This window comes from Cuculus canorus, chromosome 2 (genome assembly GCF_017976375.1).
Source record: "Cuculus canorus isolate bCucCan1 chromosome 2, bCucCan1.pri, whole genome shotgun sequence".
In the NCBI taxonomy this organism is placed as follows: domain Eukaryota; kingdom Metazoa; phylum Chordata; class Aves; order Cuculiformes; family Cuculidae; genus Cuculus; species Cuculus canorus.
Window position 1 is genome coordinate 96,402,290 of NC_071402.1, and position 16,749 is coordinate 96,419,038.

The 16,749-nt window shown below is 38.9% G+C and overlaps 1 long non-coding RNA gene across 3 annotated transcripts in view; it reads right to left on the bottom strand.

Moving 5' to 3' along the window:
• The window catches only part of LOC128851344 (uncharacterized), a 108,780-nt gene that overhangs the window by 59,648 nt on the left and 32,383 nt on the right, over positions 1-16,749 (bottom strand). For all 3 annotated transcript variants that reach the window (XR_008448699.1, XR_008448698.1, XR_008448700.1), the window contains one exon: positions 14,473-14,560. This is a non-coding gene — a long non-coding RNA (uncharacterized LOC128851344). The remainder of the gene's footprint in view (positions 1-14,472; positions 14,561-16,749) is intronic.

The window sequence follows — 16,749 nt, forward strand, 5'->3', positions numbered from 1 at the left end:
ATGGCAGTCTCGGTCACTTCCCTGGGATTATGGAAGACACCAAACACAAGTCATAATCATCAGGCAGTATTCTGACCATGGACTCTTCTACGGCATTGTATTCCACTCCATCCTACCCAGCAGAAAGAATGTGATACAAAAGCTCAGCATATTGAGAGCAGTGGAAACCTAAAGTTGCAGACAGTAGTCTTGCTGGCGTTACAAGCTGGAGTCAAAGGGACTTCGACAACACTTAAACCACTTCAGTGTCCTTGAAAAATCCCCATAAGTGCTTATCCTTACGTGTCTTTCTACACTTGAGAATCATGTCTGAGTGCCTTTTATAGTTTCTATAAGTCAAAGAGAGAGAGGCAGGCACCTCACGGGCACTGTAGAGAAGACAGCAAGTAGATTCTCCAAGACAACCTGTACAGTGTTTACTAACAATAAGGCATCACCACATGGATATTTTCAAAGTGGTAGGTGTCTCAGATTCTGGGAATGACATTCATTGAAGTTATTCCCATGTCTTCTCCTTTAAACAGTATTAGAAAACTCCATATGTAAGATTTTAAGTTAAGACGCTGGTATGGCACATTGACTTCTCAAATTTAATGTCACCATCACAGGATTATTATTCTTCCTCTTAAATGAAGTATCTACTATGAAAAAATAGTTAATGTCAGGATGACATAATGTGCCTCAAAGAAAATCTACCTCACTCAAAAGCCTCCTAAAATTTATTATTGATGCTAAAAAAAAAATTAAACTAATATAAAAGCTGAAACTTAAGTTACCAGAAGAAACAGCACATGTCCCTACCTTTCTTATTGGCTGCAGGACCTTTAGCTGTGACTGCATGTTAGTATTCCACCAATAATAAGTATGGTTTAAGTCTGTGTATCCCTTGCTTGAGGTTTGTACTCCTATTGTGGGCTACAATTCTTTCAATTGTGCTGAATCAGTTGCTTACCTATCTGTATCCTGGGTAAGAGCCTGTTAATATTATTAAAAAATATTCAAACAAGTATTAAACAAAATAATGAAAACCAGCTACAAAAAGCTTTTTAAAATATTTAAAAACAGAAAAAAAACCCCACCAAAAAAACCACCCACACACCAAACCACTAAATTATTTTAACAGATTTTCCTTAAAGTACCTCAGTGCAAACACCAGAAACATGTAGAGATAGAAAGCAGCTTCTGAAAGTGAATAAAGCTAGGCATACTGTGTAATCTCTACACTGTATTTGCTGCTGAAAAAAAAAAAATTAACGTTAATATTATAAGCCCTTCCTTTGCTTTCTCCTCACCATCTGTGATCATCTCACACTATTCCTGCCAAACTTATCCCTGCAGAAACTGTGGTCCCCTCTCCTAGCTTTAAAACTGGTGTTTGAACATGCTAGTTCTCATCTAACTCTTCAGCATACCACTTTTCAAACATTAATTCACACAAAGCTCTACACTAACTCAATTCAACTATCCAACATCAGAGAACTGAAGAAGTAAGTAGAAGTAAGTAGCCTTTTTTTTTTTTGTGGCTTTGGCATATATTTTCTGCGATCGGTTTGAACAGTCTGCCTAAGTGCCATCGTGCTCATCTGCCTTGTTGATCCAGACTATAAAGTGTGTTTGGCAGGCATCATTTACACACTATTCACACCCTGTATAAAGCACTGAAAGCTCCCACTTGTCATTGGTCTTGAAGGTAAAGAAATAATAAGAAATCAATAATACACTCATTTTTACAATATTTCCAGTTACTCACAATGAAAACCTGCTGGTTTAAGATCACTGAAAAGTTCTCTGCTCAGTTAGCTCCAATGCTAACCATCCCACTCATGAATATCTGGTAAGAAAGGCTGGTCAGAAACAAAAAGTTCAATGCATGCAAACAGACCAAAAAAAAGCCATATCTCTGAAAAAAGATTTATCATTCAGATAGCTAAATTAATCACCACATATTGCCACATGAACTATGAAAGATTTTTTTTTAAAACAGAATAAAATATTACAAATATTAAAAAATTACATCTAAAGTTTCTAGAAAGAAGATGATCATTCAAGAACAGGAAGTGCTCACAAAATTAAAAATGCAGTACCAGATATAAAATAGCAAGCAGAATTCAGGTTAAGTATACTAACTTAAGTAAAGTCTGAATGTCTGTGTTGGGGTTTGGGTTGGTTGGTTTGTTTTTAAATCAGACCATTAAGCATGTATTGCAACACAGAACCACAGACCGGTTTGGTTTGGAAGGGACTTAAAGACCTCCCAGTTCCAACTAACCTGCCATGGGCAGGGACACTTCCACTGGATCAGGTTGGTCAAAGCCTCATTGAACCTGTCCTTGAACTCCTCAAGGGATGGGGCATCCACCACCTCTCTGGGCAACCTGAAACAATGTCTCACTACCCTCACAGAAAAAAATTCTTCCTAATATCTAAGCTAATCTCCCCTCTTTCGGCTTAAAACTATTAACCCGTATCTTAATACAGCACTCCCTGATCAAGAGCCTCTTCTCAGCTTTCCCGTAGCCTTCCCCTTTAAGTGCTAGAAGGCTGCTATAGTCTCCCTGGAGCCTTCTCCAGGCTGAATAACCTCAACTCTCTTAACCTGTCCTCACCAAGGATGTACTACAGCCCTTGGATCATCTTTGTGGCCCTCCTCTGGACTGGCTCGAACAGATCCATATCTTTCCCATGTAGAGGACTTCAGAATTGAACACAGTGCTCCAGGTGAGGTCTCATGAGAGTAGAAGGGCAGAACCACCACCCTTGAACTGCCAGTCACTCTTCTTTTGATGCAGCCCAGGATACAGTTGGCTTTCTGGGCTGCAAGCACACATTATTGTCTCACACTGAGCTTCTCATCCACCAGCACCTCCAAAAGTCCTTCTCCTCAGGGCTACTCTCAATCCATTCTCCACTCAACCTGTAAGTGTGCTTGGCACTGCCCCAACATAACCTCTCAACACCACAAGGCGAGACAGGGTCAGGTGCTGCTCAGTTGTTTCCAGAAATTACTATGCAAATGCTGGCTCTGGTTATGGTAAGAAGGGTGTTTCACCTCATGAATATACAACCAATGATACAGATGAAGAGACAGGAGACAAACAACATAATTGAAACTGGTGATGAAACTAAGGCAAAGGTGGAGCAGAGATTAAAATAGAGAACAGAGAACACAATATGTTATCATGAAATTCCACGACAAATGTTCTTGTCTGCTGGAACATAACTCAGTTATTTGGTGATAGCTGCCTACTTCCTCAGCAATTTCTGGGGAAGAAGAGACCCTGAATAATGTTTACCAATCCTCCCACACTACTGAATAAACAAAAAACAAACAATGTTCACAGATCACTGGCTCCACCTCAAAGATATCCAAAACAAGATTTGGGATGGACAGAACAACATCTCAACATAGGAAGGCTCAAAGTCACTTTGAATCAAACAAACAGAAAAAAAAAAAAAAAAAAAAAAAAAAAGAGATGCTTTATACCACTACTCTTCTTGCCAAATTATAAGAGGGGAAAATGAAAGAGACTGGTGCATCGAAAGGTAAAAGACTCCTGGGATAGGGGAGGCAGGTCAACGTCACCTCAAAAACTGCACAAACACTTTTGGTGGAAGATAAGTGATTACATCCTGACAGCAAATACACGTGCAATCACACAGACTGTAAGGCTTACTTCATGCTATCCAGCATCAAATACAAATGCATCCAACCCCAAAGGGCAGGATGAGACTTGAAATGGGTACTCTAGACTGAAAATAGGTCACAGATATGTATCTATGCAGTATACCAAAGTTCACCCATGTTTCCCTGGAAATCACTGAATTAAAATTGAGTGTTTGTGAGAGATATTCAGTAGTTAGCTTACAGTTGTAGGCTCTGAACTCTAATTACCAGGAGTGATTCAGCCTTTTTTGCACAGGTAGTTGGACGATGAGTGGTCAAAATAATCTGTTCTTGCCTTAAAAACTACTACATGGAACTTGTGCCTTTCCTCACATTTAGCCATATAAATAATATTAGATGAAAATACATTTCACATTGTAGAACAACCATAAACCCTCTCAAGATATTATGAGGCCCTATGAAAAAGCACAGAATTGGGAAGCACACATAATGCACTTGAGGAATGAGGAAGGATTCAGCACTACCTCACATTCAGAAAGGTAAGACAGGGAAAGTGGGGGAGGGGAAGAAAACCAAAATCCCTCCTGTGACATGGCAAATCCACAGATTACTAGACATGGGTGCAGGGAAGAGTTTAGGCAGCAAGCAGACAGAGCAGCCCTTCCACCCCCTCGAAAATCTAATTCTCCATGAGGATACTCAGCTTTAGTTTACATTTGTTATCAGGTCAGCTTTATATGCAGCCTAAACAATAAAATGCATGCAGGAGAGGGGGAGGAAACCAGACTGAATGCATTCTAATTTAGCACATAAAGCAGGGACAGTCTAATTCATGTAGTATTCCTCCATCATTCACACAGGTAAGAAAGAGGAAAAGGGAGGAAAAACTCCAGAGGAAAAAAAAAAAAAAAAAGCCTTTTTATTTTGCTAAAGGACCCCAGGGAAGGGCCCCCGATGCAGAGGCCCTGCTTTTACAAATGCTTCCCTTTCCTTACAAGGTTCCTTTAATACAAGTAAAAATTCCAAATTCCTCATTTGTTTAGGCTGAAATCCTTTGCACATTTCCCACAAACTACTTCCTTTTCTCTCTTTTTAGCTGTTCTCCCTCTCTTTTTAATGAAGAGAAGTTCAGAGAGTTTTTCCCATGAATAGATGGCGGGCACCTGGGAGTTATGAATTTTAAAGTGATCATTTTCTTTCAGACCCGCTGGACAATAGGGATCTCCTTTTGACTCACTTTCACAGCTTTGAGAGGCTCTCAGATCAGCCACATTCCAATCAGACTGGAGTCAGATCAGAGCCGGGCTGGACTGCATCAAGGTCTCGCGCACAGAAAGACAAGGAGCAGATGGCCAACACTGAGCTCTCCTCCCCTTTTCAGAGTGCAATGGAAGGCAATGTGGGAAAGCGTTCCCCCAGCATTGCCTATTGATTTCTGAATAGGACCACCACATGCCACCAGCCTGTAGGTATGAACCTCTGCTAACAGATGGTGAGATCATTATGAGCAATTAATTCCTTTAATGTATCAGTGGGAACATGTTGGAAAGGGTGATGCAAGCACAGAGTGAATAGCAAACTTCTCATTCCTCAGGGAGAGCTGCAGCTACATCACCGAAGGATGGGAACAGTCTTTCGAGAGACACTACGTACTGAGAACCAGTGTTAGCCATTTGGTCCACAGAAACAAGGCATGGTTTTTATTAACTAATCATCCCTCCCTCGTTGATATGTGATTAACAACAGATTTCTTTCTAGGTCATTTTTGGAGAGACAAACAATTCAAAACAATGGGAAAAAATCCCAAACTATCAACACGATCCAAATACAGGGAACTGAATCCTAAAGATGAGGGAATAGCTACCAAACTTCTTGTTACATAAAATTTAATTTAGGCCAACTATAAATTAATAGGGAAACAGAATTTTTTGAACACAACTGTGTATATATAAATGAGAGGAATTCATAATAGCTCTTAGCACTGAAAATAGAGACATACAAAATAAGCCCTTAGCAGACTTGTCAGAAAGTTAATACCAAAGGATCTTGCACAGAAATGATAGATGGTACAATTTAACTATAGATATCACATTGAAACACAGAGAAATGCAAGAAAAATACTGCATATTTACTGCTATTCATTGTCACCTGGGTAAATTAAAATTCACTGTGCTATTAACAACAGTAAGAGTAGGACATTCCCGCATCATCTACTTTATATGCATTTATATGATAGGCTTTATTTTGGGTTTGGTTTTTTTTTTCCTTTAGAGACAGAAGGAAAAACTGAAAGAACAATATAGATGGCTAGTTAGCTCTTGGTCTTAAAGATGACAGCAGAATGTGAACAGGAAATACAGGCAACTATTCACTTATTCATATTTAAATGACAGTTTTTGCTTGTAATTAAGACACTCAAGTCTTGTCTCTGTTCATGAAATTTACATAACTGTACAATAGCTTGCCTAAATGAACAGCAAATGGTAGTTAACCTTGAAGTGTATTATCTTAATTGATTAAATCTGGCTATAGTTCAATAAATTTAAACAGAAATATATCTTTAAACTAGTAAAGTAATTTTTAAAAACACGTTTGCTTTTATATGTTCAGATGGCTCACTGTTATTCCTCTAGATTTTTTATTTCTGCTGTAACAACATTGGTTCTTTAAAAAAGGAAATCGTTGCAGAACACTGAAGACATTGATACATGTTTGCTGTTTTCTCCTTATTGTTTGCAGTTTGAGTCGGTGTCACATTCTGGAAAGCCTTGATAAGAATATCAGAATATTGAATCAAAATGTATAACTTGCCTCTTTGAGATAGTCCCTTACCTACTTTCTCTGTCCTTATTGGACTTGTGTTCTTCCCCTCCCCCACCACACAGCAGCCGAGTATCCCATCACACAGTGAGAAACCTAGGTGGGAGAATATAGATTTTTGCATAGGTTAAATAGGAAAGCCACATTCCACCACTCTCCCATTTAAATCAGATTTACATGGGGTGTAAATCCCCTCAGAAAAGAGTCATTCACAAAGGGCTCAGAATGTTCCCCTCACAACGCTGATTACATTAAATCAGTAGCAATCATGGTTTTTTTGGATTATATAGTCTCAATGAGAGAAACTGTGCAGCATATTTATATTTGTGTGAAGTAAGTTAATGAAAAGCCACCTGTGCTTTATATCAGTTTACAAGAAAACTAGAGGAACACAGGTGTTTCGGCAATACAGCCATGTATTTTTATATGAATTTGCAAACACTAAAAATGAACATATTGTTACTGAACTCAGCAACATACATGCTTTGAAGGACAATATTTTGGATTTTGTTTAGGCTGTCTTCATTCTAAAAAGATACAAAAGACTAGTTTCTTGGCCATTAGCAAGAGCTATAATTTGAGCTTCCCCCCCTAGTATTCACAATTGTACCTTACGTAACATGGATTGTACATGCTCTCTGTTCTAACACACTGCTGTTGAGCAGCATTCACACTGTGAATTACCATTTTTCCCAGCATCTAGCACTACTCAAAAGACAGCACAATAATACACTAGAAGTGCCTTTGTCTGTTAAAACATTGTTCATTACTATGTCTTTGTATGGAGGAAGAGTGGCACACAGTAGCTCTGGGAGTAGGGAGAAGGAATTTGTATCACTAGCTGACCACCTCAAAGTTATACACATGCCAGTTTCTTTGTGAATAGCAGACACATTGACATCTCAGATAAAATATTGGCCATAACTTTTTTAATTATTAGTTGTAACAGAATGACTCCAAGGGGATAATTTGCTTTTGCCCTTAAAGAGAACATCCAAGCTTCCCATAAACAGTTTTTGTGGGTTTTTTTGCTTGTGGGTTGGAGAGGAGCACATTAATAAAAAGTGCTTCATTTCTTGACTTGATACACCACATCTAAAACGAAAGCAAATCAGAAAACCTCATCCTTCCATTGGGATTAATTAAAAAAGCACATAATGAAATCATGAATCATGCAAATTCAAGAACAACATTTATTTTTGCAATGCAGTTGAACAACTGTACTCCAAAGTGATGTGTTCTAATGAAGATTTTGCGAAATGTATTGCTGTGGTCTTGAAAAGAGGCAGAAAGAGGCAAGTTATGGGGAAAATATCCTTCAAAGGCTACTCTCAATTCCCCTATGTTTTCTTTTTCCTTTAAAAAAAAAAAGTATGTACAAAGAGATTCTTATCAACAAGCCTAAAAAATAAATATTTAAATGACTAGAGATGTATGGAGCCTAATACAACAGTTCCAAACGTTGGTGGGCTGTAAGAGGAACAGGCATCACAAAAGTGGCCAGGTTCACACGTTCTTCCCAAACAGCACTGTTGTCTGCTGCTGTCAAACACAGAACACTGGATTCAACAGACAATTGATATGACCCATGGACATCTCCTACACTCTTATATTCTCTGTGGAAGGAAGTTTCTTCCTTTTGGGAAAAATCTACAAATCACACAGGTTGTTCCTGGCCCACATAGGACCTGTGAAATCTCATGTCATCTACCACCTGTGAGCTTAAAACGTATATAACTGAGTCTTTACTTTGGCCTCCTGATTAGATTACTCTGGTGCTTCCACCTGCAACTACCCTGCAGAGCATCCTTCCATAGTTCAAAGACAGTGAATAAAAGAAGGGACAGAGGCCCAGTCCACCCCGGCTTATCTCCTCTCCATCAAGGGATCCCAAATTCCACAATTTTTGTATGGAATAAAGAAACCTGGCCAGAAATTCCGCAAGGAAAGAAGTTCTTGCCCATATATTTCTCATACTAAAAATAATCTGACCATTTATGAATTAGTTATTTATTTATTTTTAGAGAAGAAAAATTATCTTGGATCTCTTAAAAATAAATATTTAATACATATCAATACTTTCCAAAGGGTTTTAATTACCTTCCTTAATGGACAGTTTCTGTTTTCCATTAATATGTAGGCTCTTTTTAATTATCATGTCTGTAATAGCACTTTTCCATTACATAGGCACAGACATGACATACAATTCGAAATATGAATTACTTTCAATTAAGAAAAGTGAATCAATTTGAATCTGAAAGCAGAGAACATTCTAGTGGTGGCAGTTGTGCAAATGGAGAGAAACTTCAGCAAGGATGTCCAACCACTTGATTCAGGAGACAAACCACACCCATTGCCAAGAACAAAGCTCTGGTCCGGGCACAGTGCTATGCCACAGTACCAAAAACTAACACAGAACCAATTATTCCTGCTCATTATATGACTCCTTTTACAGTACTGGACACTATCTGGCACAACATAGAAGATGCAAGCCGAGTTTTGCTGCAAGCACACCCGTCCCAAGTCTGCTGTTTGATTAGAAACTAACTTCATATTACATACAGGTCCTTCCAGGATAATACTGCACTACCTGCTTCCACCAGCATTTTCAAATGGAAAATAAATAGGAGAGTGAAGTCATGCTTCAAGTTCACATTACTTGCTTTTTTTTTAAAAAAAAAGAAAAATCTTATGAGATTGGATAGCTAGTCTAACAAGAACATACCAAACTATATTGTTCAACTTGAACAGTCGCATATAAATCAAGTCATAACAGCAAAATCTTTGGCAACATAGTGATCTGTTGCTTGCATACCACACACACTAAGCACTTACAAGTGCTCTAAATTTTTGTTCATTTTTGACAGCATTAAAGTGTAGACATTAGCAATGAAAATGCTACAGACGCTAGCAACAGCCAGTTCTCAGTAGTTCCATTTGTTTGGAATCAGCCTGTAGAAGATGAGAAGGCAAAGAAATACAAGGTATGAGCACAAATCAAATTCCCCAAGCTCCAAATAGAGCATGGGTGTTACAACTTACACCCTCTTCTCCAGAATCATCTGAAACACACAGCCCACAAACTACAGGAAAGAAGAAATTAAAATCTGGGACATCCAGAATTCAGGAATATTTGCACGGGTATTCTCAGTACGATGGTTTCCAAGTTCAGAGTTGGACCGTTGACACAGAATTTTTGTTTAATCTTATCTGTCATAAACACTGAGGTGAAAGTGGAAGAGCAGCCCTTCATATCAGGGCTACACAGCCAAGATTCACTTAGGGAAATAGTAAGCTCACTCTGCTCACGTATCGACTAAAAAGCATGAGGAGTGCTAAAAGGATTCACAAGTAAGCTCCAAAAACTTAAACATTAAATTACTGTTCAAGAGGTACAATGAAAATAAACCAGACATGCGTGCAAGGTCAAAACCATCCAAATAACAATATTCTCCAAAAAACACAAGCAAAGGCCAAACCACGCATATCTAAGTGAGATTAAGGTGTGTGGCTTTTAGGGAGAAATGAAGGTTTGTTTGATTTTTAATTCTAAAAGTTTGCTTGGTCAGGACACTGACAAACCCAACCCCTTAGCATTAGCTCCTACTACCAGTGCAAATATGTATGGACACAGACCTGGTTGAGCTCCCTAGGCAAAAATGCAAAATATTTGCACACAGGAACAGAGATCACCTGTGAGCTTCTCTGTCTCTCTTGCCAGTCTCCAAACAGCAATGTTTTCTGAATTTAGATTGTCTTTGCCCCATAATCTTCCCAAGGGAATAGGGCTTCATCACTGGGCCCGTTTTATCTTGCTGATAAGCTTCCAACCTTTCTATCAGTAAGGTGGATTCACAACCTGGTTGGCAACCCTCTTTGCAAAACCAGTTTAGCCACTACGTTTAGGATATGCATTGACCTGCAAGCATATTTTTAGGCTAAAGGTCTTGATAGCTATCCATTCAATCTCTGCAATTTTTTTTAACCACACGCTAGTAATTTAACTGGCTATTTCCATGTCCTGGAAAGCATCCCTGCAAAGCAGCTAGGTTTTTCACATGCTACTAGAATACGTATTTCAACACAGAAATAACAGCTCTCAGGTAGACAGAGAGAAAAGGAAACCCAAGCCAAATCACAGCATGCTGCAACCTGCTGCCATGACCTCAAGTAAAGTAGCAGCAATAATCCCAAAATAATTTTTTTCTCTCCAAGCCTGTCCCGCCTGGATGGCAAACAGCATGCAAACTTAGTCTTGCCTTTCTTACAGAAGCAACACCCTGCAAGCAGCACACCTGAACATGCTTTCTTCACTATTTGCTTTCAGGGCACCTAAAGCTATTAATTCCATTTTCATCATGCATCACTGTGCATATATATTGTGGGGCTCTTATTCTCCATGCTTTGGTGTTTGGAAGTACTAATTCTTAAAAAAAATAAACTGGAAAGCTACCCTTTTGACTACAATTCAAAAATATACAAATATTTCTCAAAGAGACCTATTAAAGTTCCTGCCAGGCCCAATGAGAGCATGAGTGATCAAAATGTATTTGAGGTTTAAGCTGACTTTGGGGACTTCAAAAAAAAAAAAAAAAAGACAACACAGGAAACACGCATCTGCACATCTTTCTAGTCTAGAGTTGCTATTATTGACACTGAGTCAAGTTAGAAACACAGACAGCTATGAAAATAGCTATTGCTATGCTGGCAAAGTGCCCTACGAGCTCAGTGCCCAGGTTTCATCAAGGCATTATCTGTCATCCTCTGAAAGACAAAAAAAAAAAAAATTCAGAGTTGCTTAGTAGCATCTTCCCTGACTTGCATGAAAAGGTGCCAAGCAACTGCTGATGATAAAAGGTATATTCTTACAAAAGTGACATCATAGCAAAAGATTAAAAGAAGGCTCTAATTACCTGAGCCTGTTGCAACTTTTGTTCTTGTAGAAGTCTTGGAGAAATCATACACTTACTTAAAACCTACAGATGTTTTTAATAGCATCTTCAGAGTTCAAACTTTCAGCCTTAAGATAGAGCTGGATTTTTAAACAAAGCTATAGAATATGGTTCCCAAAAGACTGTAGGGCACTTGAAATCACAGGTGTATAACAAGTCATTAGAAGACTGTCTGCCCATTGTCACACTACCTTCATGCCTCATGCCCAATTCTAACAGCTTTGATAGCGATAGGAGTTCGACCCTGCTGGAAAACAACGGGTTTGATAAAAGTAGGCTTCAGAGTTCTTCAATCAAGTGTTGGTCATCTGCCAACTGTCCTTTAGAAGGAAGTCAGCCTCTTTTAATTCCACTTCAGCAAAGGTATGGATGATTAAAATAAAGAAGGGAGATTTTGCCTGACCACTTCCAATTATCAGCTTTCATGCACCTTGTTTCCTATTATAGCAAAACCACAACACTGCAGAGAAGCATCTCTCTGTTCCTATAGTTTCAACTCTGACTGCATTGAAGCAGCCTGCCAAGAACCCCAAGACAGTCTTGCTTGTCGTGTGGATAAGGTTCAATGAAAGAAGCAAGAAAGTTAGGTGCAAGCCTGGAAAAATGCTTCTTGACTAAGGAGGCATGTGAATCTGAACTGCTGAAGCAACAGTCTGATCCTCTGCAGAGTAAAACTTTCACAGCATGGATGAGGATTCTAAACCCTACTGTCCTCCCCCCCTCCATAGAGTCTCCTTAAATTTCTAAGCACCTATTCTCTCTGTAGGAATATTAGTAGTCCTTCCGATTTCTAAATTCAGTGCAGACTGTCAGAAAAGACATGCCATGTGCTCTGTAAGGGTCACAAAATTCTCTACCTCTGAAATGAATTTTTCCAACTGAAAGTGTCAGATAGCAAAGGATTCTTTATCTTCATTGGCCATGAGTACCTTTTGCACATCTGAATTTGTCTAGTGTCAGCTGTTAGCTACTTGCTTGTTATGTTTCACACCATAATTCCATAATCCATTTAATCTGTCATTTCTCAGTGCAGCTGATTAAAGAGGCCAGTCCCACCTTCCTCCTCCATATTACAGCCATTCATTCCCACTGTCTCCATTGCATCAGTACTATTGTTTGTGTGAGGAATCAAACCGGAGAACTGAGTAAGCAGAAAACCAAATAATTTGGTTTCTTGGTTAGAAATTCATCTGGCAACAAACTACTTCAGTTTCACTTAGGAAGCAAAAAAAACACAGATCTGGCACAGCTAAGCAACTAGATGACAGTGAGTATGCCCTCTTCAGCAGTCATATTAAATTACGCCAGATAAGACAGATCAAGGAACTACATCACTAATCTGCTAAATTAATCAATGTAACACCTCAGTTAGTCAAGGATGTAGATGACTCTCTGTTAATAGAAGATGAAATCAAGACTAGGTCTTCAAAACTATATGCTTAGCTTCCTCCAGAGACAGGTTGACTGAATAAAACACCTGGGTAAAACACTATTGTTTCCATCATACAGTGGAGGTAGGATTCTAACGATCTCCTCTGGCTTTAAAATCTATGCAACTTATGTGAGAATAGCCTTACCCTTCTTCAAATCCACTAGCATATATTTGAAATTTATCAATCCCCTAATAAATTATTTACATTTCTTAAAAGAAATCATTTGTGCCTTTAATCCATCGGTTTAACCCCTGCCATGAAAACTTTGAGGACAGGTGTTATCCCTGTGCAATTACTGGCAGCCAATCCTCTTCCTTCCACAAAACAGGTGGGGGGAAAAAAGGAAAAAGAGATTACCTACAATTATAGCATTGTTTTTACCATTCCCAGTGCAAACAATATCCTAACTGAAGACACAAGTCCACTTTTTTTTCCACTTTAGAAGATGATGAACTTTTCATTAAACAGAAAGGCTCCCTCAATACAAGACCTATGGGATCTGCATAAACACTGGTAAGACTTCCATGCTTATGCACCCAGAGCGATGGTGAAAACAGGTGCATGGGCTGCTTTATTCTAAAGCCACAGAACCTCAGTCAAAAAAGGTGCCTAACTGTCTTTGGAATCTAAGAAGTTTCTATAGCGAGCTTCACGCTTGTTCCTGTATTGAGTTTCAGCAAGATTCTGAAATACAGTTCATGAAAAGCTGATTAAAAGGAAAAGATTCAGTTATCTTTCCATTGATGAGAAAAAAATATGTTATAATAATGACAATAACAACAACAGCGAACAATGAAAAGATGTTCTACAGGTTTTCACTGCCTCCTGCTGGCCTTGAAACCAATGTTTTTTCAAGCATATGGTACCAGGATACTTGCCATTATTTTGCCCACTTTGCCACCAAGACCTATTCCCACAATTGAGGTCCTAGAGAAAGATTCACACAGTGGGCTTCCACGAGCTCATGTGCTCAGCACTCACTCCTCAGGAATACGCAACAAGTTGCAATGCTGTTGATCTCATCTCCCAAGTGCATGGCTGGATGATCAAACAGATCTTTGATACTGCTGCTTTTATCACATCAGGATTGAAAGTAGGATAGAGGCTGCAGAGGTACTCCACAGCTCAAGACCTGCTGTCTAACAGTGATTTAGGTGTAAAGAGCTCCTGTGCCTTCTCATCTGGTGCAGTCCCACAGCTTGACATCACTTGGCAGCCATGGTCCCTCTCTCAACAGGTGGCTTGAAGTGCCACTGAGGAACTGGCACAATGGTGACATTATGAGCAGCCTGTTCTTAGCTCGGCTAATTAGCCCGGATACAACACTATATTAATGCAGCTCTACTGCTTGCAAAGTTCAAGCTCTGTTTTCTAAAGTTAGCTTAGACCTTTACACAACATCGCATTACCCTGGGTTGACATAAAACAAAAAAAATCAGGGCAAACAAATTTTTAGCACTCTGTCACACACACACTCCCTTCCTTTCAGTAGGTGGCCCATGGGCATTGTTGCTGCACAAGGAAATTCAGGTTCCCAAGTTCCTAAGAATTCACAGATAATGTTTAGCACATATCATCACAAGCCTGGTATTCAATGTGTCATTTTAAAAGGTCTTAAGTGTTAAATTCTGCTAGAAATCACCTCCTCTGGCAAGCTTCAGACATCAGTAAACTTCTCAAGAGCAGCTCGTTGGGTTGTGGGCAGAGCAGAAATCTTTATTCAAAGAGACCTGTAAGAAAAGGGGAATAAAAATAATAATAACAAATCAATCAACAAAAAAAACCAAAACCCCCAAGCAAAACTAACAACCAAACTCTTTCATTGATCCACCTGTGCATAAATCCAAAGAAGTTCAGCAGAAATACCCAGTAGTTTCTCAAAAATCATTCAGGATTGCAGTTCCAGTTTAAAAGTCCATGATGCCAGTGCCATTTTAAGGTTATATTTAAATTATTCAGCTTATTTCTTTTTAGACCTTGCAACCGTTAATTTGACACCCAAGACAAAACCTCTAAAAGAATCGGACAGAGAGAAGGTATCGGCTGCTCTATTACACATGCTAAAAAATATGCGGGGTGGTCCTAAAGTATGAGAAAATCTGCAAAAACAACATGGAGGTTCGTTCCCCATTGTGCAGCTTCCCACTGGAACTCAGCCCTTCAGCCAACTATTTTCTCTTTCACACATACAAACACTATCCAGACTCTCCAACAACTTCAAGTCCAGCCTCCAAGTTTCTGAAAGGTCAGTAAGAGAAAAGAGCGGACCTAGTATTTCTCTTCTTGACTCTGTAAGGTAAAATACTTAACCTTGAGGATTTCAACGTTTATAACAAAAGCAGAACTCCCAACTTCCACAAGGTTCCAGCACTCCTCTCCCCATGATGGGGAGCCAGGACTTCAGTGAACAGTACTACAGCCAGAAGACCACTCTTCTTTTTCAGATTCTGCTTTCAAGTTGCAATACCATTGGGAAGTATTCCTGGTAAGGGGTTTTGGTGTTTGGTTGCACTTTTTCGGTGGGTTTTGGTTTTTTCCTTTCATTTGTTTTTTTTCTTCTGGGGGTGTATGTGTTTTGTTTTATAACTAGAGAAAAAAGCACTAAAGAAATTCCAACAGTTTTGCTGAGGCAGTTGTCCCTGTAAGTATGTTCTGGAGTACACAGAATTCGTTCTATGACCACTCATGAATTAGAAATTAATCTCAGTTCTCAGACTACCTCATCTGAGGCTGGTGGGACAAAACATTAAGATATACAACTATTTCGTATATAGGCATATATACACATGTATTTTAATATGCATGCTGCGAATTACATGATTAATTCTAGTGGTCTAAGTATACTCCAGTTATGAAAGTGCAAGACAGTTTTATAGTTTTCCCTGACATCACAGTTACATATTTCTTCAAAACACTGAATACAACACACTGATTTGAATCAGTACAGTAGACTACAGATACACAAATAGCAAACACACCAAAGCACACTCAAGCCTAGAGGTGTTCACAAACATATATAAAAGAAAGATTGCATACTGAACTTTCTGTAGCAAAAAAGAAGCGTCAAAAGTTGCACCTGGCCAAAGCAACCTTGTGGACTGCATTTGCAGGGCTTCTCGTATTTGTTGATGTTTGATCAGTGTGCATTTTATTTTTAAACTCAAATATTCTAGATGGAAAACTGATTTTTCAAATAACTGAGATAAGTTAAATTCTGCTCTAATTATGCTCCTCCCCCAAGGAATCGATGCAATCCTTTACATTTATTTTTTTATTATGCCCTATTAATCATAAGGCAAATCCTACTATTTACAAAAGATCAAGCTGACCTCAAACTTACCAGCAAACAGAGCTGATGGAGATGTGTAAGAGCTCTTCGTGCTCAACAAGGGCATATATCCTGCCAATGCAAGTTACTTAAACTCAGGAAACTTAGTTTTAGGAGCAGGATCAAAGTATATTGTGCCTATTTGTAGATTACAATGGTGCTCTGCTCACATAAGGCAGTTCTCTGGCATATATTCCTGCTAGCTCTAAGTGCACAGAGGCTTCTTCTAAATCTTAACACATTGCATAACTTTTTAAAACATTTAGGAGAAAAAGGAAGCATTACACAAAAAGTGGAGATCTTGCCTCAAAAGACTAATTCTATCAGGCATGCTACACAGAGGATACCATAAAATCTGTTTGCAGTATCTCTGTAGCTATGCAAGTTGAAAGAATATGATCCCCCCCCAACACAAAGGCAAAGGTTTGGAAACTAAAAATGGAAGACTGCTCCAGAAGAAAGGGTTATATATGAAGGATTATTTTCCACCTCAGATCAGTCCCTCATTTCTTATTTATCACAACCCTGCAGCAACAAGATCCCCTGTGGCACGTGGATATACTCTCCAAGCAAAAAGAGGAAATACTCCAG